General features: G+C 43.5%; 1 long non-coding RNA gene across 1 annotated transcript; it reads right to left on the bottom strand.

Annotated features, from left to right (window-relative positions):
- Positions 1-929: 929 nt before the first annotated feature.
- Positions 930-17,693, bottom strand: LOC116983114. Its single transcript, XR_004414612.1, has 3 exons — positions 17,560-17,693; positions 13,094-13,099; positions 930-940 (listed from the first exon to the last, which is right to left on the bottom strand). It is a non-coding gene; the product is annotated as an uncharacterized LOC116983114 (long non-coding RNA).
- Between the last annotated feature and the right edge of the window lie 8,154 nt (positions 17,694-25,847).

Raw genomic sequence — 25,847 nt, 5'->3', positions numbered from 1 at the left:
TTTGTCCTGCCAAGATGCAGCACCTCACATTTATCAGCATTAAACTCCATCTCTAAGTATCTTTTCCATTAATTTGCCCACCACTGAAGTCAAACTAACAGGTCTATAATTGCTAGGTTTACTCTTAGAACCCTTTTTAAACAATGGAACAACATGCGCAGTACGCCAATCCTCGGGGACTATTCCCGTTTCTAATGACATTTGAAATATTTCTGTCATAGCCCCGGCTATTTCTACACTAACTTCCCTCAATGTCCTAGGGAATATCCTGCCAGGACCTGGAGACTTATCCACTTTTATATTTTTCCAAAGTGTCAGTACTTCTTTTACTTTGAAACTCATAGTATCCATAACTACTCTACTCGTTTCCCTTACCTCACATAATTCAATATCCTTCTCCTTGGTGAATACCGAAGAAAATTAATTGTTCAATATCTCCCCCATCTCTTTTGGCTCTGCAGATAGCTGCCCACTCTGTTTCTCCAATGGACCAATTGTATCCCTCGTTATCCTTTTGCTATTAATATAGCTGTAGAAACCCTTTGGATTTACTTTCACCTTACTTGCCAAAGCAACCTCATATCTTCTTTTAGCTTTTCTAATTTATTTCTTAAGATTCTTTTTACATTCCTTATACTCCACAAGCACCTCATTTACTTCATGCTGCCTATAATTATTGTAGATCTCCCTCTTTTTCCGAACAAGATGTCCAATTTCCCTTGAAAACCAGGGCTCTTTCCAATTTTTACTTTCCTTTCAACCGAATAGGAACATAAAGATTCTGTACTCTTAAAATTTTCCCTTTAAATGTCCACCATTTCTCTTCTACATCTTTCCCATAAAACAAAATGTCCCAGTCCACTCCTTTTAAATCATCTCGCATCTCATCAAATTTAGCCTTTCTCCAATCAAAAATCTCAACCCTAGGTCCAGTTCTGACCTTCTCCATAATTATATTGAAACTAATGGTATTGTGATCACTGGACCCGAAGTGCTCCCCAACGCATACCTCCGCCACCTGTCCCGTCTCATTTCCTAACAGGAGGTCCAGCACTGCCCCTCCTCTAGTAGGTACCTCTATGTATTGCTGCAAAAAACTATCCTGCACACATTTTACAAACTCCAAACCATCCAGCCCATTTACAGAATGTGTTTCCCAGTGTGGAAAGTTGAAATCTCACACAATCACTACCTTGTGCTTACTACTAATATCTGCTATCTCCTTACATATTTGCTCTTCCAATTCTCGTTCCCCATTTGGCGGTCTATAATACACCCCTATAAGTGTTGCTACACCTTTCCCACTTCTCAGTTCCACCCAAATAGCCTCCCTAGATGAGCCCTCCAATCTATCCTGCCAAAGCACTGCTGTAATATCTTCCCTGACTAGCAATGCCACACCTCCACCTCTTGCCCCTCCAATTCTATCACACCTGAAGCAACGAAATCCTGGAATATTTAGTTTCCAATCACAGCCTTCCTGCAACCATGTTTCACTGATCGCCACAACATCATACTTCCAGGTGTCTATCCAGGCTCTAAGCTCATCCACCTTTCTTACAATGCTCCTAGCATTAAAATATGCACATTTAAGAAACCCCCCGTCTCTTCTTCTGTTTATTTCCTTTTTTTCTTTCTCCTCTTGTGTCCGAGTGCTTCCCTTTTCTGCTTCGTGCCTCCCATTCTGTCTACTAGCTTTCTCTATTTGAGTCCCTCGCCCCAACCATTCTAGTTTAAAGTCTCCCCAGTGACCTTTGCAAATTTCCCCGCCAGGATATTGGTCCCCCTCGGGTTCAAGTGCAACCCATCCTTTCTGTACAGGTCCCACCTTCCCCAAAAGAAGTCCCAATGATCCAGAAACTTGAATCCCTGCCCTCTGCACCAGTCTTTCAGCCACGCATTTAACCTCCACCTCGCTCCATTCCTACTCTCACTGTCGCGTGGTACAGGCAGTAATCCTGAGATTGTTACCTTTTTGGTCCTTTTCCTTAACTCTCCTCCCAACTCCCTAAATCCTCCCTTCAGGACCTCTTCACTTTTTTTGCCTATGTCATTTGTACCAATATGTACCACGACCTCAGGCTCCTCTCCCTCTGATTTCAGGATATCTTGGATGCGTTGAGACACGTCCGAGACCTTGGCACCAGGGAGGCAGACCACCATCCTGGTCTCCCGACTGCGTCCACAGAAACGCCTATCCGACCCCCTAACAATAGAGTCCCCAATTACTATTGCCCTCTTCTTTTTTCCCTACCTTTCGGAGCAACAGGGCCGGTCTCTGTGCTGGAGGCCCGTCCGCTGTTGCTTAACCCGGGTAGGCGGTCATCCTCATCCGTACTCAAACAGGAGTACTTATTTGCAAGGTGTACCGACATTGGAGTACCCCCTCGTTCCTGCCTCTGCCCCTTGCCCTTCCTTAGCGTGACCCACATCTCTCTCCCGTGGTTTTGGAGTGACCACCTCCCTATAACTCCTCTCTATGACCTCGTCACTCTCCCTGACCAGACAGAGGTCATCAAGCTGCTGCTCCAGGAACCTAATACGGTCCCTTAGGAGCCCCATCTCGACGCACCTGGTGCAGATGTGGACGACTGGAGGGCTATCCGACACTATGACCTCCCACATCTGACATCCAGAACAGTACACTGCTCTGACTGTCATTCTCTCGCCTTACCCTGGATCCGATACAAGTATAATACAATATAAACTGCTGGGAGAAATCAGCAGGTATCTGACACAAACAGCTGCTCCCTCTTGCCCTTTAAACTGCACCTTTATTATATAAACAAAAAGCACTGTACCTTTAGCCCACTGTATCCTTAGCTCACTGTACCTTTACTAATGCACTGTACCTTTAACCAGAAAGCAGAAATGCTAACCTGAGGTTGCACCCAATCAGCTGCTTCCTCTAGTCTGCTTCCACCAATCAGCGGCTTCCACCAGAAACCCTCCCTATGGAGTGTGGAATGTTACGGGATTTGGTAAAAGCCTCGACCCTCCTCCACTGTCTCCAACGGTCCTGGGCCTCTGTGAAAACAAGCCCCGACCCTCCTCCACTGTCTCCAACGGTCCTGGGCCTCTGTGAAAACAAGCCCCGACTGTCCTCCACTCGCTCCAACGGTCCTGGGCCTCTGTGAAAACAAGCCCCGCGCCCTCCTCCACTCGCTCCAACGGTCCCGGGCCTCTGTGAAAACAAGCCCCGCGCCCGATTTAAGTACTCACCGCCCTGACCCTCCTCCACTCGCTCCAACGGTCCCGGGCCTCTGTGAAAACAAGCCCCGTGCCCGATTTAAGTACTCACCGCCCTGACCCTCCTCCACTCGTTCCCTTCCTTCAGAATGGCAAACTTGAGGACTAGGCCACATTTAAAAGATGGTACACCCCTCCCTTTAAACAAGATTGGAATTAAACATGACAAGCGCAGCAGATATACCCCAACTACAGATAGTAAGAGATCTGCAAAGGCCAGTTAATACTACCTGTTTTTGCCACAACCAAGGCACTGGTGTATTTTTGGGAAACAGTACGTTTGTGACAGGGTATTGTTATGTTGCATATGTGGTGCCACACATGAGAAGCATGAACCAGCACATGGGGAGTTCTAAGTGAAGGCTGAGCAATTTTTATGATCCTTTTCCCATCTATGGTAGTATAATGGTGTCACAGGAACTAATTAAAATGGTCTCCGCTATAGAGACACTTGCTAATGCCACTGCCGTCTACTTGTGTGCAACCCAGGAGGAAATAGGAGGGGTAACAGCTGAGATGGTAGCAATGAGAACTGTAGTATTACAACACAGAATGGCCTTAGATGTTATCCTAGCAGAAAAAGGAGGGACGTGTGCAATAATCGATCAGGAATGTTGTACTCTTATTTCCGATGCTTTCTCCAACTTTACCAACTTGGCTGCCCATATCAGAATGGAAGTGGCTAAAATAAGGAAGGTAGGAGCTGAATTTCATGGTTATAGCTCCGGGGGAGGTTGGTGGCCATTTACAATGTTTGGAAAGACTTGGCGGACTGTTGTCCACTATGGATTGATTGTATTACTAACTGTACTTTTAATTTGTCTTGCCATGCTTAAGGTTTTTCTCATGTACTCAGCAAGGACTGTAATTGTTATTTAAAAAATTGATAAATAGGAGGGAATGATAAGGCTGAATGATGTTAAAAATATAAGAAATTATTAAATGGATTCCTGGGTCAACTTACAACTTATATTTAGTCTCAAAGCAGGCTTTTCTCCAGTAGATTGATACAGAAAGGCAAGTCGACGCTTGCCTCCGTTTGCTGTATATTGAGATAATGACCGGTGACTTTGAAAAGCGTCTACCATTTGACGAGAGAGGAAGCCCAGATGAATCCCAGTAAGGGGTATTGAGACAATATCCGATGCCTTTGAGGTATGTTGTGACTGATGCCTTTGATATGTAAGTTGTTGTACCGCATGATAAGATGCCTTTGATGCAACTGATGATTGACGAGACAACTCAGAAGCATCCTGTAGTAATGTGTAATTTCTGTACCTCTGACCATAATGTCTTTGAAATGTGCTTAGGTGACAAAAGAACAGTATATCTGTATTACTAAAAGTCTGATCTTGACCACATCCTGTTTGCGTTTTATATTGATTTTAGAAAAAACGCTACCACGTACGCCTGTGATATTTGGCCATCTTACTCAGAGTCCCCCTTCGCTCATCAGGTGCCGAGGATTTTCCCATCGATGAAAAATAAAAGAGTTATTAGCGTTTAAAAAATGTTGAGATTCTCTCTCCTGTCAATCACGTCATGAAGACCACGCCCCTTCTGGTGGAAGGGGGGGGGGACTATAAAACCCAGAACTGTGGGCGTGGCTCAGTCTCTGCAAGATGGAGGAGGTAGAGGTCACGACTCGCTGTCTTTAGTGGCCTTGCACCCTGCTTGAAATGGTATGAAACTGCACTTGAATTTGGTGGCCTTGCATCCTGCTTGAAATGGTAAGAAACTGCACTTGAATTTGGTGGCTTTGCACCCTGCTTGAATTTCAAGGAATAGCTGTGAGTCAACTGCCAGCCCACCAGTCGTGAGTGAGCTGCCAGTACAACAGGCTTGAGTGACTGAGCCGCCCGCCCAATAATCCATTCGGCCCACAATGTCCATACTAGCTCTCTGGAAACCAGTCCCTTCAGCCCACAACACCCATACTAGCGCTCCAGAAAGCCCCCGCCCCCCCCCCCCCCCCCCCCCCACTGACAACCAATATTGGAATTGGTGGAGAGGTGGAATATTGCGTCGGGGGACCAGCCCTCCCGTGTGATGCTGGGACCCAAAGGGTCCCACTTAGTCTAGTAATACCATGTAATTCTGTGTTCAGGGAAGTGGAGAGAGGACAGCCAAGGTCCTGTGTTGCTCACTTGGCTGGGGCTTTCCTTGCCACTTCCATCGGCCGATGATTAGTAAAGTTTCGAACTACCAATCCGCTTTGTGAGTTATCTGTTTATTAAGAAGTGAACCCTTCTTAATAAATGTTTAATTATGTTAACTTTTTTCATTTATCTTTCTCTGTCTCTCTCTGTCCCTGTCTCTCTCTCTGTCCCTGTCTCTTAGCTGCTCCATTCTCTCAGCATATGACAGTCCCGCCATCCCGGGAATTAATCTTGTAAACCTACGCTGCACTCCCTCAATAGCAAGAATGCCCTTCCTCAAATGAGGGGACCAAAACGACACACTATACGCCAGGTGTGGTCTCACTAGGGTGCTGTACAACTGCAGAAGAACCTCTTTGCTCCTATACTCGACTGCTCTTGTTATAAAGACCAACATGCCATTCGCTTTCTTCACTGCCTGCTGTACCTGCATGCTTACTTTTATAGACTGATGTACAAGGACCCCCAGATCCTGCTGTACTTCCCCTTTTCCCAACTTGACGCCATTTAGATAGTAATAGACCTTAGTTTGATGAATTTTGAATTACTGAATTACACCTCCAATGATACAGTGGCCTACATGAAGACCAGATACGACCTTGGTAAGGCCATCAAAAAGGCCAAAAGGGAATTCTGCTCCAAACTGGAGGACGAGACAGATGTTCGGCAGCTGTGGCAGGGCCTGAATGCAATCACCTCCTACAAGGCAAAACCAGGAGGCAGCTCGAATGTCGGTGTAACATCACTCCCTGACGAGCTCAATGCGTTTTACGCACGCTTTGACAGGGAGAATACTGATGTGCCTTCCCGATCCCCCATTCGCTGTGATGGTATTTCAGTCTCGGTCACAGAGGCCGATGTCAGGAAATCCTTCAGAAGGGTGAACCTCCGAAAAGCACCTGGTCCTGATGGTATACCCGGTCGTGTTCTAAAAACCTGTGCGGACCAACTGGCGGGAGTTTTTACGGACATTTTCAACCTCTCACTTCTGAGGTCTGAGGTCCCCACCTGCTTTAAAAGGGCATTAATTATACCGGTGCCCAAGAAGAGTAAGGTGACGTGCCTCAATGACTATCGACCAGTGGCACTAACGCCGGTGGTGATGAAGTGCTTTGAGAGGTTGATCATGGAGCAAATCAACTCCTACCTCGACAAAAACCTGGACCCACTGCAGTTAGCGTACCGCCACAACAGATCAACGGTGGATGCGATATCGCTGGCCCTCCACTCCGCACTGGACCACTTGGACCGTGAAACAGGACATCCCTGATCATTTGGTCGGGGGTCACCGTGTCAAGGCGGCAACGCCGAGCCAGGTGACGCAACGAGGCAATGAAATAATCGATGTGCTCCCCGGGGTTTTGGCGTCTGGTGAAAAACTTAAACCGCTCAATGATGCAATTAGTAGGAATGTCACAGAGCGCGGTGAATTTAGCCAAAAGACATACCGGGTCCTCAGCATCCTCACCAGCGCCGTACTCGAACGATTCCGAACGTTCCATGGCCTCCGGGCCAGCCAGGTTAAGTAGCAGATGTGCCCGCACCTCCGGGGTGGCATTGGCATGGGCGATCGCGATGTAATGCTCGAAATCGCGTTTGAAGACCGCCCAACGGTGCACGATGTCTGAGTCAAACACCAGCATGTCAGGTTTACGACACGAGTTAGCCATGGCAAATAAAAGGGAAATTGGAACTGGGGGAAAGCAAAAAAAAAAACGATAGACAGGAGGCGCGAAGTACGACTTCTTGACACCATGTAATGATTTCCAAACACGTGTGGTCTTCACTACATGTTTTTATTACAGACACTGGTATAAAACACACACTGTGCCCTAGTTGTCCGTGGTCTGTCACTGGAGCTAGAGAGCGAGAGGGACGTGGGGAGGCTACAGTTATACAGAAGATAATGGGGAGTGGTTAGTAGTGGTGAGGTCACTATGTTAAAGGAGCATGCACTGATCTACAGGCGGGACTGTCATGTGAGGAAAGATTGAAAAGACTAGGCGGCACTGTCGTATGAGGAAAGGCTAGGCGGGACTGTCATATGAGGAAATATTGAAGGTGGAATATTGCGTTGGGTGATACTTGGTCCCACTTAGTCTAGTAAAATTATAAAAGGACTGGTCAAGCTAGATGCAGGAAAAATGTTCCCAATGTTGGGCGAGTCCAGAACCAGGGGCCACAGTCTTAGAATAAAGGAGAAGCCATTTAAGACGGAGGTGAGAAAAAACTTTTTCACCCAGAGATTTGTGAATTTGTGGAATTCCCTGCCACATAGGGCAGTGGAGGCCAAATCACTGGATGGATTTAAGAGAGAGTTAGATAGAGCTCTAGGGGCTAGAGGAATCAAGTGATATGGGGAGAAGGCAGGCACGGGTTATTGATTGGGGACGATCAGCCATGATCAGAATAAATGGCGGTGCTGGCTCGAAGAGCCGAATAGCCTCTTCCTGCACCTATTTTCTATGTTTCTATATTTCTATATTTTAGTAGTGATATTATCAGTCTGGTCAGTGAATAAGCAGTGACATGATCTCATTAAATCTGACTAATGTTTTACATTTGATATGATGTAACATAAAGAATCCCATCTTATTAGTTCAAATGTTTCACTATAAAGGGTTAACTGAAGTTCAGTATCCATAATTAATCTCATCTGTAATGAGCACTAACTCCATCTTGCTGCTCTATCCACGCTGGTAAATACGACAGGTGTAGATGCATTTATTTGTTATTTTCATCTTAATTAACAATGCTTACAAATACTAAATAGAAACATAGAAACATAGAAATTAGGTGCAGGAGTAGGCCATTCGGCCCTTCGAGCCTGCACCGCCATTCAATATGATCATGGCTGATCATCCAACTCAGTATCCCGTACCTGCCTTCTCTCCATACCCTCTGATCCCCTTAGCCACAAGGGCCACATCTAACTCCCTCTTAAATATAGCCAATGAACTGGCCTCGACTACCCTCTGTGGTAGAGAGTTCCAGAGATTCACTACTCTCTGTGTGAAAAAAGTTCTTCTCATCTCGGTTTTAAAGGATTTCCCCCTTATCCTTAAGCTGTGACCCCTTGTCCTGGACTTCCCCAACATCGGGAGCAATCTTCCTGCATCTAGCCTGTCCAACCCCTTAAGAATTTTGTAAGTTTCTATAAGATCCCCTCTCAATCTCCTAAATTCTAGAGAGTATAAACCAAGTCTATCCAGTCTTTCTTCATAAGACAGTCCTGACATCCCAGGAATCAGTCTGATGAACCTTCTCTGCACTCCCTCTATGGCAATAATGTCCTTCCTCAGATTTGGAGACCAAAACTGTACGCAATACTCCAGGTGTGGTCTCACCAAGACACTGTACAACTCCAGTAGAACCTCCCTGCTCCTATACTCAAATCCTTTTGCTATGAAAGCTAACATACCATTCGCTTTCTTCACTGCCTGCTGCACCTGCATGCCTACTTTCAATGACTGGTGTACCATGACACCCAGGTCTCGCTGCATCTCCCCTTTTGCTAATCGGCCACCATTTAGATAATAGTCTGCTTTCCTGTTTTTGCCACGAAAATGGATAACCTCACATTTATCCACATTATACTGCATCTGCCAAACATTTGCCCACTCACCCAGCCTATCCAAGTCACCTTGCAGTTTCCTAGCATCCTCCTCACAGCTAACACTGCCCCCCAGCTTAGTGTCATCCGCAAATTTGGAGATATTGCCTTCAATTCCCTCATCCAGATCATTAATATATATTGTAAATAGCTGGGGTCCCAGCACTGAGCCTTGCGGTACCCCACTAGTCACTGCCCGCCATTGTGAAAAGGACCCGTTTACTCCTACTCTTTGCTTCCTGTTTGTCAGCCAGTTCTCTATCCACATTAATACTGAACCCCCAATGCCGTGTGCTTTAAGTTTGTATACTAATCTCTTATGTGGGACCTTGTCGAAAGCCTTCTGGAAGTCCAGATACACCACATCCACTGGTTCTCCCCTATCCACGCTACTAGTTACATCCACGAAAAACTCTATAAGATTCGTCAGACATGATTTACCTTTCGTAAATCCATGCTGACTTTGTCCAATGATTTCACCACTTTCCAAATGTGCTGCTATCCCATCTTTAATAACTGACTCTAGCAGTTTCCCCACTACCGATGTTAGACTAACTGGTCTGTAATTCCCCGTTTTCTCTCTCCCTCCCTTCTTAAAAAGTGGGGTTACGTTTGCTACCCGCCAATCCTCAAGAACTACTCCAGAATCTAAAGAGTTTTGAAAGATTATTACTAATGCATCCACTATTTCTGGAGCTACTTCCTTAAGTACTCTGGGATGCAGCCTATCTGGCCCTGGGGATTTATCGGCCTTTAATCCATTCAATTTACCCAACACCACTTCCCGACTAACCTGGATTTCACTCAATTCCTCCAACTCCTTTGACCTGCTATTTCCGGCAGATTATTTATGTCTTGCTTAGTGAAGACGGAACCAAAGTAGTTATTCAATTGGTCCGCCATATCCTTGTTCCCCATGATCAACTCACCTGTTTCTGACTGCAAGGGACCTACATTTGTTTTAACTAATCTCTTTCTTTTCACATATCTATAAAAACCTTTGCAGTCAGTTTTTATGTTCCCTGCCAGTTTTCTTTCATAATCTATTTTTCCTTTCCTAATTAAGCCCTTTGTCCTCCTCTGCTGGTCTCTGAATTTCTCCCAGTCCTCTGGTATGCTGCTTTTTCTGGCTAATTTGTACGCATCATCCTTCGCTTTGATACTATCCCTGATTTCCCTTGTTATCCACGGATGCACTACCTTCCCTGATTTATTCTTTTGCCAAACTGGGATGAACAATTTTTGTAGTTCATCCATGCAGTCTTTAAATGTCTTCCATTGCATATCCATCGTCAACCCTTCTAGAATTAATTGCCAGTCAATCTTGGCCAATTCACGTCTCATACCCTCAAAGTTACCTTTCTTTAAGTTCAGAACCATTGTTTCTGAATTAACAATGTCACTCTCCATCCTAATGAAGAACTCAACCATATTATGGTCACTCTTGCCCAAGGGGGCACGTACAACAAGACTGCTAACTAACCCTTCCTCATTACTCAATACCCAGTCTAAAATAGCCTGCTCTCTCGTTGGTTCCTCTACATGTTGATTTAGATAACTATCCCGCATACATTCCAAAAAATCCTCTTCCTCAGCACCCCTGCCAATTTGATTCACCCAATCTATATGTAGATTGAAGTCACCCATTATAACGGGTTTGCCTTTGTCGCACGCATTTCTAATTTCCTGTTTGATACCATCTCCAACTTCACTACTACTGTTAGGTGGCCTGTACACAACACCCACCAGCGTTTTCTGCCCCTTAGTGTTTCGCAGCTCTACCCATACCGATTCCACATCCTCCAAACTAATGTCCTTCCTTTACATTGCGTTAATCTCCTCTCTAACCAGCAACGCTACCCCACCTCCTTTTCCTTTCTCTCTATCCCACCTGAATATTGAATATCCCTGGATGTTCAGCTCCCAGCCTTGGTCACCCTGGAGCCATGACTCCGTGATCCCAACTATATCATAATCATTAATGGCTATCTGCACGTTCAACTCGTCCACCTTATTACGAATACTCCTTGCATTGAGACACAAAGCCTTCAGGCTTGTTTTTACAACGCTCTTACCCCTTATACAATTATGTTGAAAAGTGGCCCTTTTTGATTTTTGCCCTGGTTTTGTCTGCCTGCCACTTTTACTTTTCACCTTGCTACCTATTGCTTCTACCCTAATTTTACACCCCCCTGCCTCTCTGCTCTTGTACCCATCCCCCTGCCACATTCGTTTAAATCCTCCCCGACAGCACTAGCAAACACTCCCCCAAGGACATTGGTTCCATTCCAGCCCAGGTGCAGACCATCCTGTTTGTACTGGTCCCACCTCCCCCAGAACTGGTTCCAATGCCCTAAAAATTTGAATCCCTCCCCCTTGCACCATTTTTCAAGCCACGTATTCATCTGCAATATCCTCCTATTTCTACTCTGACTGGCCCGTGGTACTGGTAATAATCCAGAGATTATTTCCTTTGAGGTCCTACTTTTAAGTTTATCTCCTGGCTCCCTAAATTCATCTTGTAGGACCTCATCCCTTTTTCTACCTATATCGTTGGTGCCAATATGCACCACGACAACTGGCTGTTCACCCTCCCCCTCCAGAATGTTCTGCAGCCGTTCAGTGACATCCCTGACCCTTGCACCAGGGAGGCAACATACCATCCTGGAGTCTCGTTTGCAGCCGCAGAAACGCCTATCTATTCCCCTGACAATTGAATCCCCTATTACTATTGCCCTTCCACTCTTCCCCCCCCCCTCATGTGCCGCAGAGCCACCCATGGTGCCATGGCGGAGACTCACACGTTGCAGCGGCCCCTACAGCCTGTCTGTCTTTTTTTTTTTTTTTTGTCTAGTTAAATGTAGTGTTTGGTGTTTTTTAATACTAGTTTTAAATGTGTATATGTGGGGGGCGGGGGGGGGGGGCAGGGGGAAACTATTTAAAATCTCTTCCCTGTCTGGGAGACCCGACCTTTTCCCTGTCGGGTCTCCGTTGTCGTTGGGGCCTAGCACCGTGGAGCGGCCTCCAACCTGAACGACCCGGGGGCTCGGGAGACTGCGGAGCAGCGGACAAATCACCATCGTGGGGCTGGCCGGCCTCGGAACGTGGGGAGCGGTGGTGACTCGCTGCTGCTGCGACTCGACTCCTGCAACGCAGCCGCAGGTCCGGTGGACCGGGACATTGGGAGCTCGCGGGTCCGGGGGGAGAGAGAGACCGCTTCCCGGAGCTCCCGCAACGCGACTTCTCCAGCCCGTGTCGCGGGGTTGGAACGACACGGACCGGGACCATACATCACCTGGCGCGGCTTCATGGCCGTGGGACTCACCATCGCCCGTGGGGGTTCCAACCTTGTACTTTCAGAACGGGAGCGGGGCCGTAAATCGCCCCGCGCGGCCTAAAATGGCCGTGGGACTTATCATCACCCGCCTGGGGCTTGGACATCGGGAGAGAAATTGAGAGCAGGGGAGAGAAAATACTTTGCCTTCCATCACAGTGGGTTCACTGTTATGGATGTTTGTGTGAATTTAATTGTGTGTATGTCTGTAGGACATTGTCTTTATTTGTATGGCTGTGTAAACGAAATTTCGTTTGAGTCTCACTGAGGCTCAAATGACAATAAATTTGTATTGTATTGTATTGTATGAACTTGGCTGCTGCTGCATTTTTCTGATGAGCCATCTCCCTCAACAGTATCCAAAATGGTATACCTGTTTAGGAGGGAGATGAACGCAGGGGACTCCTGCACTACCTGCCTACTGCTTTGCTGGCTATTGGCCACCCGTTCCCTCTCTGTCCTCTTACCTTTTACCTGCGGTGTGACCAACTCGCTGTACGTGCTATCCACGACTTTCTCAGCATCGTGGATGCTCCAGTATGAATCCAGCCGCAGTTCCAATCGTTCAATGCGGTCTGCCAGGAGCTGCAGCTGTACACACTTCCTGCAAACGTAGTCACCAGGGACACCGACCATATCCCTGATCTCCCACATGTTGCAGGCTGAGCAAACCACGGGGCCAATCTCCACTGACATATCTTACTCCCAAATTAACTCTATATTAAATATTAAAAAAACACAAAACTTTATCCTTTAAACTTTACTAATAAATACTAATAAATACTGTACACTCAACTCCCAGAATCCTTAACCTGAAGGCAGAAATGTAAAAATGTAAACCCGGGGTTGCACCCAATCAACTGCTTCCTCTGGTCCTCTTCCACCAATCAGAGGCTTCCACCAGACTCCTTCTCTGGAACGTTGCCGATTTTGGTGTCAGGTCCCTGGGCCTCTGTGAAAGCAAGCCCCGCAATGTATTTTATACTTACAGCGCAGGTACTCTTCCCCTCGCACCAACGGCTCCCTGGGCCTCTGTGAAAGCAAGCCCCGCGATGTATTTTATACTTATAGCGCAGGTACTCCTCCCCTCGCACCAACGGCTCCCTGGGCCTCTCCTGAGTATAGAAGTTGGGATGTAATGTTAAAATTGTACAAGGCAATGGTGAGGCCAATTCTGGAGTATGGTGTACAATTTTGGTGGCCTAATTATAGGAAGGATGTCAACAAAATAGAGAGAGTACAGAGGAGATTTACTAGAATGTTGCCTGGGTTTCAGCAACTAAGTTACAGAGAAAGGTTGAACAAGTTAGGGCTTTATTCTTTGGAGCGCAGAAGGTTAATGGGGGACTTGATAGAGGTCTTTAAAATGATGAGAGGGATAGACAGAGTTGACGTGGATAAGCTTTTCCCACTGAGAGTAGGGAAGATTCAAACAAGGGGACATGACTTGAGAATTAAGGGACAGATGTTTAGGGGTAACATGAGGGGGAACTTCTTTACTCAGAGAGTGGTGGCTGTGCGGAATGAGCTTCCAGTGAAGGTGGTGGAGGCAGGTTCGTTTTTATCATTTAAAAATAAATTGGATAGTTATATGGACGGGAAAGGAATGGTTATGGTGTGAGCGCAGGTATATGGGACTAGGGGAGAATACGTGTTCGGCACGGACTAGAAGGGTCGAGAAGGCCTGTTTCCGTGCTGTAATTGTTATATGGTTATATGGTTATTATTCAACACTAATTTTATACCTTTATTAAATAAACTTAATACGCTGATTAAATTTTGGAAAACACTTCGTTTATCATTATTAGGTAGAATAAATGCAATAAAAATGATCTTCCTACCACAATTACTATACCTATTTCAGTCAATACCGGTATATATACCAAAATACTTTAAAAAAAAATTAGGCTCTAATATTACTAATTTTATTTGGGACTATAGATCACATAGAATTACAATAAAACACTTATGTAAACCAAAAGAGGTTGGGGGACTTTCACTTCCGAATTTTATGTATTATTACTGGGCAGTGCATATTAAGAATATAATTTATTGGCTGGATATTTCTACCCAACAGACAGAATGGATAAATATGGAGAAAGAGGATTCTCGTCCTTGTAATATAGGAACGATCCTCTTCTCCCCGAAAAAACTGAATAACACAATATATAAGAAGAACCCAATTATATATGGTACAATAAGAATTTGGAAACAAATAAAATTATCTTTAAAATTAAGAAATTTATCATTGTTAATGCCAATAGCGAATAATCCTTTATTTAAACCATCTCTTATTGATAAAACATATAACCAATGGGAAAGTCTCGGAATTAGAAGGATCGGGGATATGTACGAAATGGGAAACCTACTATCATTCCAACAATTACAATTTAAATTTAAACTGAAAAACAACCAATATTTTAAATATCTTCAGATTTGCGATTTCATGAAAAAATATATACAAGGAAATCAAAAAATAACTCCTGAATTATTGGAAGAAGCAATGAATATTGAAGCTGACTCTCAAAAATTAATATCATATTTATATAATAGTATTCTAAATATAGACCTACCATCGACAGCGGTACTTAGACAAGAGTGGGAATGGGAACTAATGATAAAAATTACGCAGGTTACATGGGAAAAGTACTTGATATATATTCACAAATGGTCGATTAATGTAAGACAATCTAATTCAATTAAAAATTTTACATAGATTATATTATTCAAAAACAAGATTGAACAAATTTAATCCAAATATATTCCCCATTTGTGATAAATGTCGATCCCAAAACGCAACTATAACACACTCCTTTGTTTCCTGCATAAAACTTTATAGATTTTGGAGTGATATTTTCGAAATATTTACAAAATTATTCAAGATAAGAATGGAACCTAATACTGAAATGATTATATTTGGAGTAATGGAAGATGGGAATAAATTGAACACATCTCAAAATTTATTTTTAACTATGGTTTAATAATAGCAAAAAAATTAATACTTACATTTTGGAAAAATACATCAATACCAACGCTTAAAATGTGGATTGCAAGTATGTTGGACACCGCACATCTTGAGGAATTGCGATTCCTCCTAATGGATAAATCAGACCAATTCATAACGAGTTGGTCTCCATTTGTCGTCTTTTTGGAATCATATGGTGCAACACAATTGTAAAAATTAACTGTTTCAGGACTGGACGAGGGATGGTTAAGATTATAAACAATGATCTCCTTACCTTTTATTTATTTATTTATTAAATAAAAAAATTACGACTTATTCTCTTTTTTCTATTTTCTTTTCCTCAACTTTCTTCACTCATTCGTCTTTTTTCTTTTTCTTCACACATTATATATCTCACGCCTTTCTATCCTTACTATCTAATTTACTTTTCTTATTCTCATCTTTATTATAACAAAAAAAAGAAGCTGTACATAAAATGTATTATGAAAATATATATTAGGCACTTGGGTGCCATATGATTGTACTTACTTCTAATAAAATAAAATATTTAAAAAACAAAAAGACCAATTTACACCCTGCGACTCCTGGTCTGCTCTGTTTGAGTAAATCATAGATATAGAATATAATTGCATTTGCTGTCATTACCATTCTATCTATACGTAATTTATGTAATGTCTGTACTCTTTGTGCTGAAACTAATGCCATTAGCATGACTACCTTCATGGTCATTTTGTCTAAAGACAAATCTGAAGCGGGACTCCATACCCGAAGTAACATCAGCACATCCCTCACATTCCAGATTTCTGTATATCTGGGTCTAGGAGGCTTGGAATTGAAAATTCCCTTCATGTACCTACAGACCAAAGGGTGTGATCCTAGAACCTGTTGTTTTGATGCTCTCCATAAATATGCAGAAAGGCCACTCCTTGCAGTATTGACCGCACTATAACTTAAATTGAAATCAAAATGGAGTGTTGACAGAAACTCTAAAACATCTGAGATGTCTGCAGTGTGGTATGAAATATTCTGCCTTGAGTAAAACTCCTCCCATTTCTTTATGTAAGAAATGTACTGCTTCTGGGTACTATCCCTCCAGGCTGTTGCAATTACATCCATAGTGCGATCTGATAGTCCTCTTCTGAGATATGGCCTTTTTAGAATATGCAAATCAACAAATCAATACGATCATGTAAAGGATGAAAATCACCAGATACAGGGTGCACAAGTAGGCTTTCTTGTCTTGGAATACCCATAAGAGGTTTTGTGACCATTTTTAGTGGGTACCATGGGTGTGTAGGTCAATCTGGGACCACCAACACTCCTGAAGCAGAATCCTGCTTGATCTTTTGTAGACACCTATTAATGAGACAAAAGGGAGGAAATGCATATAAAAACATTCCACCCCAATTTAGCGAGAATGCATCCACCGCTGTTGCACCTGGATCTGGCTCCCATGAAACATATTGAGGCAGTTGGTGGTTCAGTCTAGATGCAAACAAGTCAATTTCTGGCATTCCAAATTTTGCAACAATTTTATTAAAAAATGTCACGATTTAACATCCATTCTGTCATTAAATTTTCGTGACCTGGTGTCTGCAATTATATTGAATCTACCTGGTAGGTAGGTTGCCGAAAGCCAAATGTTTCGAATAATACACCAGTGCCAGATAACGTTTGCCAATCTATCACAGGACTCTGACTTGAATCCACCCATGTGATTGACATATGCTACAGCCGTAGTGTTGTCAACCTGAACCTGCACATGCAGATTTTGCACATTAGAGCAATAAGCTTTAAGCCCATAAAATGTACCTAATAATTCTAGGTAATTAATTCCATGTGCTTCAAGCAAAGGTACCTCTTCCACATTCCATCTACCTCCACAGCTGGTAATGGTATCCGTAGCGCCCCAACCTAGCGCACTTGCATCAGTCTGTAGATGATAGCAGGTGTTTCAACCAGGATTTTCCTGGAAGCATATGAGACACTCTTAAGCCACCATTGTATATCAGCAATTGTTGTTTCTGGTAACTGCATGGGCCTATCAAAATGCCCCGAATGTCTTTTCAATACCTGTACCTTTGCTCACCGCAGTTGCTGATAATGAATGCAGTGGACCGAACTGCACAGCTGGAAATGAAGCGATTAGTTTGCCAAGTAAGCTCGCCACTTGATAGGCCCATGCAGTTACCAGAAACAACAATTGCTGATGGTTGATGCTCTGTACTGAGCTTGATACTGTTAAAATGAGTTCTTTTTGCCAGTCTAATTCAAGAAAACTTGAGTCAAACCATTGCTGCTAAAATCAGTTCTTTATTCTGTCAGCGCTGGATAATTCTTTAAACCTTCCAACACAGAGTTAGAAACTCTGGGGCAGGTCGAAAGAATTACTGACTTTGGCATAAATGTAACACATTATATAGGTAAAAGACAAGGATAGTACAAAAGGAGTGGCAAACTATTAACCAATCATTATGGTTTACCATACATTTAACTTATTTGCATTAACCAATCAACTAAATCCTTTCCATTGATTGACAACACGTATAGTCACATGATTTTCCCTTTTCCAGCCCCTTTACAACCTTCTTCCCCTCTGTGGTTTCTTTAACCTCTTTGCTCAAAATCATTTTATTTCAATAAAGCAAAACCACAGATATACAGCTAATTCTCAAAATATATACATAATACAGCAATCACACAACACATACATACAAAACATATTTTCACTTTTGGAAGAGAAAGTTATTTCTAAAACTCCGATTTAAACAAAGTCTAATACTTACAATCATAATTAAACACAATACACTTCACAATTAATTTCCTTACAACCACATAGTTAAAATACAGTTACTTATGGATTACAAAGATTAAAGATGAGTTTTGTCTCATTCTTACAAAGTGATAAAGACAAAGTTCTAATCACACAATTCCCAACTACAGACACATAAAGGCCATTAATTGTCACACTTGATTGCTTCTTCCCAAGCTCGGGTCTAATTTCATTCTGTATTATAACCTCCCCCTACTATCTCTGGAAGAAAAGAATGTAAAAGCCTCTTCACTAAAAGCATTCCTCACAACAAATGAAAGATCAAAACAGAATTACTTTCTCAGTTTCTGGTAACCATAAGAAATCCTTTTGCAAAGGTCACACAACCATCACCTATGCCTTATCTCTTATCCCAACATAAACACAACTAAACAGCACAAACCATCTCACAGACTAGTATCTACCCTTGGTGCCTACAATCCCATAGGCAACCATAAATCGCCTTAAATGACACATCCAAACTCTGAGATGTGTCACAAAGGAAGAAGGATAGTGCCCATTTCATGGAGAAAGATCCCATTTACAACTTCCATTATAAACAGCAGCCTAAACCAACTACAACTTCTCACAGCATGATTATTTCTTCAAAGCAATAAATAAAGATATGCCTATTCAGATCAACCTTTCCATGTTATGATAAGCCATCTGTTCTCCTGTGTGTGTTCTTTGTTCTTTATTTCTTTGTGGAGGCCTGTATTTATGAAAGTCCCAACTCCAAACCCTTCTCTTGCAACTTAACACAAGTTCCTTAAGAACTTATCATTTGAGCAATTTTATTACATATTTCCTCAATACAACCCTCAATTAACTGCAGCTTTTTATCCTTGGGTAAAGTCACTATCATGTGTTCTGAATTAATAGTGAACCTCAAGTAATCAATTGTTTTATTTGGAGACAACATAGATTTATCTGGATGTATTACAAAACCCAGCCTCTCAAATGTGAGCTTGACTTCTGACACTGATGCTTCTGTTGTAGCTCGAGTGTTACCCACAATTAAAATATCATCCAAATAAGTCATTACCAAATGGCCCTGGGCACTTAGCAATGCTAGGACTGGTTTTAACAATTTTGTAAATAGTCTAGGGGCTGAGGTTATAAACTGCCATTATTGATTCATCCAGTTAAATTTTAGATATCTTCGATCATTACCATGCACAGCCACAGAGTAATATGCATCTTGCAGATCTATGCTGGCCATATAGCATTCTCTTGAAATTAGCTGTATAGCATTGGCAAATGTCTCCATTTTGAAATGTTTATACTGTACAAAAGGGTTAAGACTTGTTAAATCAAGAATGATTCTATAACCACCATCCTTTTTTGCTCTAGGAAAAATGCTAGATACAAATTGGTGGTTTTGGTAAACTGTCTTTTCAATAACCCCTTTCCTACTTAATATTTCAAGCACTGCTTGAATGTTTCTATTCTCTTCTTTTGAGAAAACATGAGTTCGCTTTGGTACATGTTGAGTAGGAGGATTCAAATCTGAACCCCATAATACTGCACAGTATAAATACATCAGATGTTATTTTTCGCCATTCTTTTAGGAAGCATTGTAACCTTCCCCCAATTTGCGAATGTGAAACACTTAATATGTTTCTTCCAGGACCAGACCCACCTACCTCAGGGTTTGCTGGTGTCAAATGTTGTACCTTGACCCTCGTGGGAATATTATAACCTCCACGCCCTGGAGCAGTGCGCCAATAACGTGTATACGGGTACAAACGACTTGTTCCTTCACCAGCTCCAGCTATCCTTCGATAGGGATATTGCCTTCGAACCGATCTGCCAAACATCGGTGGTTTAATCATTCCCACGGTTTTCGCTTCTTCATGCAGGACTTTCACCCTTTTGGCTAGATTTTCTCCAAAGAGTAGGTTTGGCAATTCTATATTAGATGGTTTTACAGAGCCCTGCAAACTTAGGATGTATGTTAGGTCTTATAGCACTTTTACGAATACAGTTTATTTCAAAGTGTGCATAACACATTAATAATAATAATGGATGGGATTTATATAGCGCCTTTCTAGATACTCAAGGCGCTTAGTGCCAAAACATCCTGTTGTGACGTTGTCACATGTTCTTCTTCCAGGTTTCTAGCAAAAGCCGTAATACTTGACCCCAGTAATCTCAATACCCGCTGTAACCTCATTTCTTGTGCGCTTACTGCGGTGCCCAAATAGCCCCATATTACATTATTTACTGCTGGGACTGCTAGCAGTGCCCAATTCTGCGGGGTTTCATATCTTTTGACAGTCTCATCCATAGTCAGTTCTTCCAACTGATGGGAAAGCAAGTAATTTATTGTTAATGCTATTTCTTCTGCCAATGGTTGTCCCTTTAGTCTGGGACCTGAGAATTTTTGGGCCAGACCTGGTACTTTGGGCTCTATTATTGGGCTTTGGTCCTCATATGATTCATTATCAGAATCTTGCTGCCCTGGAAATTCCTCCTCATAGTGGGGTTGACCTGGTATTTCTCCTTCAGGTGTTTCCTGTGCTGGCTCTCCCATAGGCCTACGCGTAGTAAACCCTTTTTCGGGTATTCCTTTTGCAGGCTCTTCCATAGAGCCATGTACTGGCAGCCCTTTTTTGGTTGCAGCTAGCGCTGGTTCTCCTGTAGACCAACGCCTATATTGTCTTTCTTCAGACATTCCTGGTGCTGGCTCTCCCATAGGCCAACCCATATATTCTCTTTCATAAGGCATTTCTGACGCCGGCTATCCTGTAGGCCAACGTTTCCCAGGACCTCTCCTAGCTGCTAGCTGCACTGGCTTTCCTGTAGGCCAACACTGACTGTACTCCTCCTGGAATGTGCCTTTAAAAATCATTTTCCCCATGAGGAATTCCAATTGTGCGACCCGATCCGACATGACCTCTTTCTGAGGTGGAGTAATCTCCGGGTCTGACTCATCCGAGTCTACTGGCCTGTTAGTTTTCTTTTTGGCCTTACTGGCCTGAAGTTTAGGGGTAACATGAGGGGGAACTTCTTTACTCAGAGAGTGGTAGCTGTGTGGAATGAGCTTCCAGTGAAGGTGGTGGAGGCAGGTTCGTTTTTATCATTTAAAAATAAATTGGATAGTTATATGGATGGGAAAGGAATGGAGGGTTATGGTCTGAGCGCAGGTATATGGGACTAGGGGAGATTATGTGTTCGGCAGGACTAGAAGGGTCGAGATGGCCTGTTTCCGTGCTGTAAATTGTTATATGGTTATATGGTTAATAACCCGTGCCTGCCTTCTCCCTATAATCCGTGACTCCATTAGCCCCTAGAGCTCTATCTAACTCTCTCTTAAATCCATCCAGTGACTTGGCCTCCACTGCCCTCTGCGGCAGGGAATACCATAAATTTACAACTCTATGGGTGAAAAAGTGTTTTCTCACCTCAGTCTTAAATGACCTCCCCTTTATTCTAAGACTGTGGCCCCTGGTTCTGGACTGGCCCCACATTGGGAACATTTTCCTGCAGCTAGCTTGTCCAGTCCTTTTATAATTTTTAGCCAATTTTTAGCTAATTTATAAGCCAGATAGAGAACTGGCTGGCAAACAGGAAGCAAAGAGTAGGAGTAAACGGGTCCTTTTCACAATGGCAGCCAGTGACTAGTGGGGTACCGCAAGGCTCAGTGCTGGGACCCCAGCTATTTACAATATATATTAATAGAAACATAGAAACATAGAAATTAGGTGCAGGAGTAGGCCATTCGGCCCTTCGAGCCTGCACCGCCATTCAATATGATCATGGCTGATCATCCAACTCAGTATCCCGTACCTGCCTTCTCTCCATACCCTCTGATCCCCTTAGCCACCAGGGCCACATCTAACTCCCTCTTAAATATAGCCAATGAACTGGCCTCGACTACCCTCTGTGGCAGGGAGTTCCAGAGATTCACCACTCTCTGTGTGAAAAAAGTTCTTCTCATCTCGGTTTTAAAGGATTTCCCCCTTATCCTTAAGCTGTGACCCCTTGTCCTGGACTTCCCCATCATCGGGAGCTATCTTCCTGCATCTAGCCTGTCCAACCCCTTAAGAATTTTGTAAGTTTCTATAAGATCCCCTCTCAATCTCCTAAATTCTAGAGAGTATAAACCAAGTCTATCCAGTCTTTCTTCATAAGACAGTCCTGACATCCCAGGAATCAGTCTGGTGAACCTTCTCTGCACTCCCTCTATGGCAACAATGTCCTTCCTCAGATTTGGAGACCAAAACTGTACGCAATACTCCAGGTGTGGTCTCACCAAGACCCTGTACAACTGCAGTAGAACCTCCCTGCTCCTATACTCAAATCCTTTTGCTATGAAAGCTAACATACCATTCGCTTTCTTCACTGCCTGCTGCACCTGCATGCCCACTTTCAATGACTGGTGTACCATGACACCCAGGTCTCGCTGCATCTCCCCATTTCCTAGTCGGCCACCATTTAGATAATAGTCTGCTTTCCTGTTTTTGCCACCAAAATGGATAACCTCACATTCATCCACATTATACTGCATCTGCCAAACATTTGCCCACTCACCCAGCCTATCCAAGCCACCTTGCAGTCTCCTAGCATCCTCCTCACAGCTAACACTGCCCCCCAGCTTAGTGTCATCCGCAAACTTGGAGATATTGCCTTCAATTCCCTCATCCAGATCATTAATATATATTGTAAATAGCTGGGGTCCCAGCACTGAGCCTTGCGGTACCCCACTAGTCACTGCCTGCCATTGTGAAAAGGACCCGTTTACTCCTACTCTTTGCTTCCTGTTTGCCAGCCAGTTCTCTATCCACATCAATACTGAACCCTCAATGCCGTGTGCTTTAAGTTTGTAAACTAATCTCTTATGTGGGACCTTGTCGAAAGCCTTCTGGAAGTCCAGATACACCACATCCACTGGTTCTCCCCTATCCACGCTACTAGTTACATCCTCGAAAAATTCTATAAGATTCGTCAGACATGATTTACCTTTTGTAAATCCATGCTGACTTTGTCCAATGATTTCACCACTTTCCAAATGTGCTGCTATCCCATCTTTAATAACTGACTAGCAGTTTCCCCACTACCGATGTTAGACTAACTGGTCTGTAATCCCCCGTTTTCTCTCTCCCTCCCTTCTTAAAAAGTGGGGTTACGTTTGCTACCCGCCGATCCTCAGGAACTACTCCAGAATCTAAAGAGTTTTGAAAGATTATTACTAATGCATCCACTATTTCTGGAGCTACTTCCTTAAGTACTCTGGGATGCAGCCTATCTGGCCCTGGGGATTTATCGGCCTTTAATCCATTCAATTTACCCAACACCACTTCCCGGCTAACCTGGATTTCACTCAATTCCTCCAACTCCTTTGACCCGCGGTCCCCTGCTATTTCCGGCAGATTATTTATGTCTTCCTTAGTGAAGACGGAACCAAAGTAGTTATTCAATTGGCCCGCCATATCCTTGTTCCCCATGATCAACTCACCTGTTTCTGACTGCAAGGGACCTACATTTGTTTTAACTAATCTCTTTCTTTTCACATATCTATAAAAACCTTTGCAGTCAGTTTTTATGTTCCCTGCCAGTTTTCTTTCATAATCTATTTTTCCTTTCCTAATTAAGCCATTTGTCCTCCTCTGCTGGTCTCTGAATTTCTCCCAGTCCTCCGGTATGCTGCTTTTTCTGGCTAATTTGTACGCATCATCCTTCGCTTTGATACTATCCCTGATTTCCCTTGTTATCCACGGATGCACCACCTTCCCTGATTTATTCTTTTGCCAAACTGGGATGAACAATTTTTGTAGTTCATCCATGCAGTCTTTAAATGTCTTCCATTGCATATCCACCGTCAACCCTTTTAGAATTAATTGCCAGTCAATCTTGGCCAATTCACGTCTCATACCCTCAAAGTTACCTTTCTTTAAGTTCAGAACCATTGTTTCTGAATTAACAATGTCACTCTCCATCCTAATGAAGAACTCAACCATATTATGGTCACTCTTGCCCAAGGGGGCACGTACAACAAGACTGCTAACTAACCCTTCCTCATTACTCAATACCCAGTCTAAAATAGCCTGCTCTCTCGTTGGTTCCTCTACATGTTGATTTAGATAACTATCCCGCATACATTCCAAAAAATCCTCTTCCTCAGCACCCCTGCCAATTTGATTCACCCAATCTATATGTAGATTGAAGTCACCCATTATAACGGGTTTGCCTTTGTCGCACGCATTTCTAATTTCCTGTTTGATACCATCTCCAACTTCACTACTACTGTTAGGTGGCCTGTACACAACACCCACCAGCGTTTTCTGCCCCTTAGTGTTTCTAATGATCTGGATGAGGGAATTGAAGGCAATATCTCCAAGTTTGCGGATGACACTAAGCTGGGGGGCAGTGTTAGCTGTGAGGAGGATGCTAGGAGACTGCAAGGTGACTTGATAGGCTGGGTGAGTGGGCAAATGTTTGGCAGATGCAGTATAATGTGGATAAATGTGAGGTTATCTATTTTGGTGGCAAAAACAGGAAAGCAGACTATTATCTAATTGGTGGCCGACTAGGAAAATGGGAGATGCAGCGAGACCTGGGTGTCATGGTACACCAGTCATTGAAAGTGGGCATGCAGGTGCAGCAGGCAGTGAAGAAAGCGAATGGTATGTTAGCTTTCATAGCAAAAGGATTTGAGTATAGGAGCAGGGAGGTTCTACTGCAGTTGTACAGGGTCTTGGTGAGACCACACCTGGAGTATTGCGTACAGTTTTGGTCTCCAAATCTGAGGAAGGACATTATTGCCATAGAGGGAGTGCAGAGAAGGTTCACCAGACTGATTCCTGGGATGTCAGGACTGTCTTATGAAGAAAGGCTGGATAGACTTGGTTTATACTCTCTCGAATTTAGGAGATTGAGAGGGGATCTTATAGAAACTTACAAAATTCTTAAGGGGTTGGACAGGCTAGATGCAGGAAGATTGCTCCCGATGTTGGGGAAGTCCAGGACAAGGGGTCGCAGCTTAAGGATAAGGGGGAAATCCTTTAAAACCGAGATGAGAAGAACTTTTTTCACACAGAGAGTGGTGAATCTCTGGAACTCCCTGCCACAGAGGGTAGTCGAGGCCAGTTCATTGGCTATATTTAAGAGGGAGTTAGATGTGGCCCTTGTGGCTAAGGGGATCAGAGGGTATGGAGAGAAGGCAGGTACGGGATACTGAGTTGGATGATCAGCCATGATCATATTGAATGGCGGTGCAGGCTCGAAGGGCCGAATGGCCTACTCCTGCACCTAATTTCTATGTTTCTATGTTTCTATATGTTTCTATAAGATTCCCCCTCATCCTTCTGAACTCCATTGAATACAACCCTAGTCTTTTCAATCTTTCCTCATATGACAGTCCCGCCATCCCAGGGATCAATCTCGTGAACCTACGCGCACTGCCTCAATCACAAGGATGTCCTTCCGCAAATTAGGAGACCGAAACTGTACAAAATGCTCCAGATGTGGTCTCACCAGAGCCCTGTACAACTGCAGAAGAACCTCTTTACTCCTATACTGAAATCCTCTTGCTATGAAGGTCAACATTCCATTAGCTTTCTTCACTGCCTGCTGTACCTGTAAGCCAACTTTCAGTGACCGGTGTACAAGGACGTCTAGGTCTCGCTGCACCTCCCCCTTACCTAACCTAACCCCATTGAGATAATAATCTGCCTCCTTGTTTTTACCACCAAAGTGGATAACCTCACATT

This window comes from Amblyraja radiata, chromosome 1 (genome assembly GCF_010909765.2).
Source record: "Amblyraja radiata isolate CabotCenter1 chromosome 1, sAmbRad1.1.pri, whole genome shotgun sequence".
NCBI classification, from domain to species: Eukaryota; Metazoa; Chordata; class Chondrichthyes; order Rajiformes; family Rajidae; genus Amblyraja; species Amblyraja radiata.
Note: the sequence above shows the minus strand (reverse complement) of the source record. Positions and strands in the feature narration are given on the sequence as shown.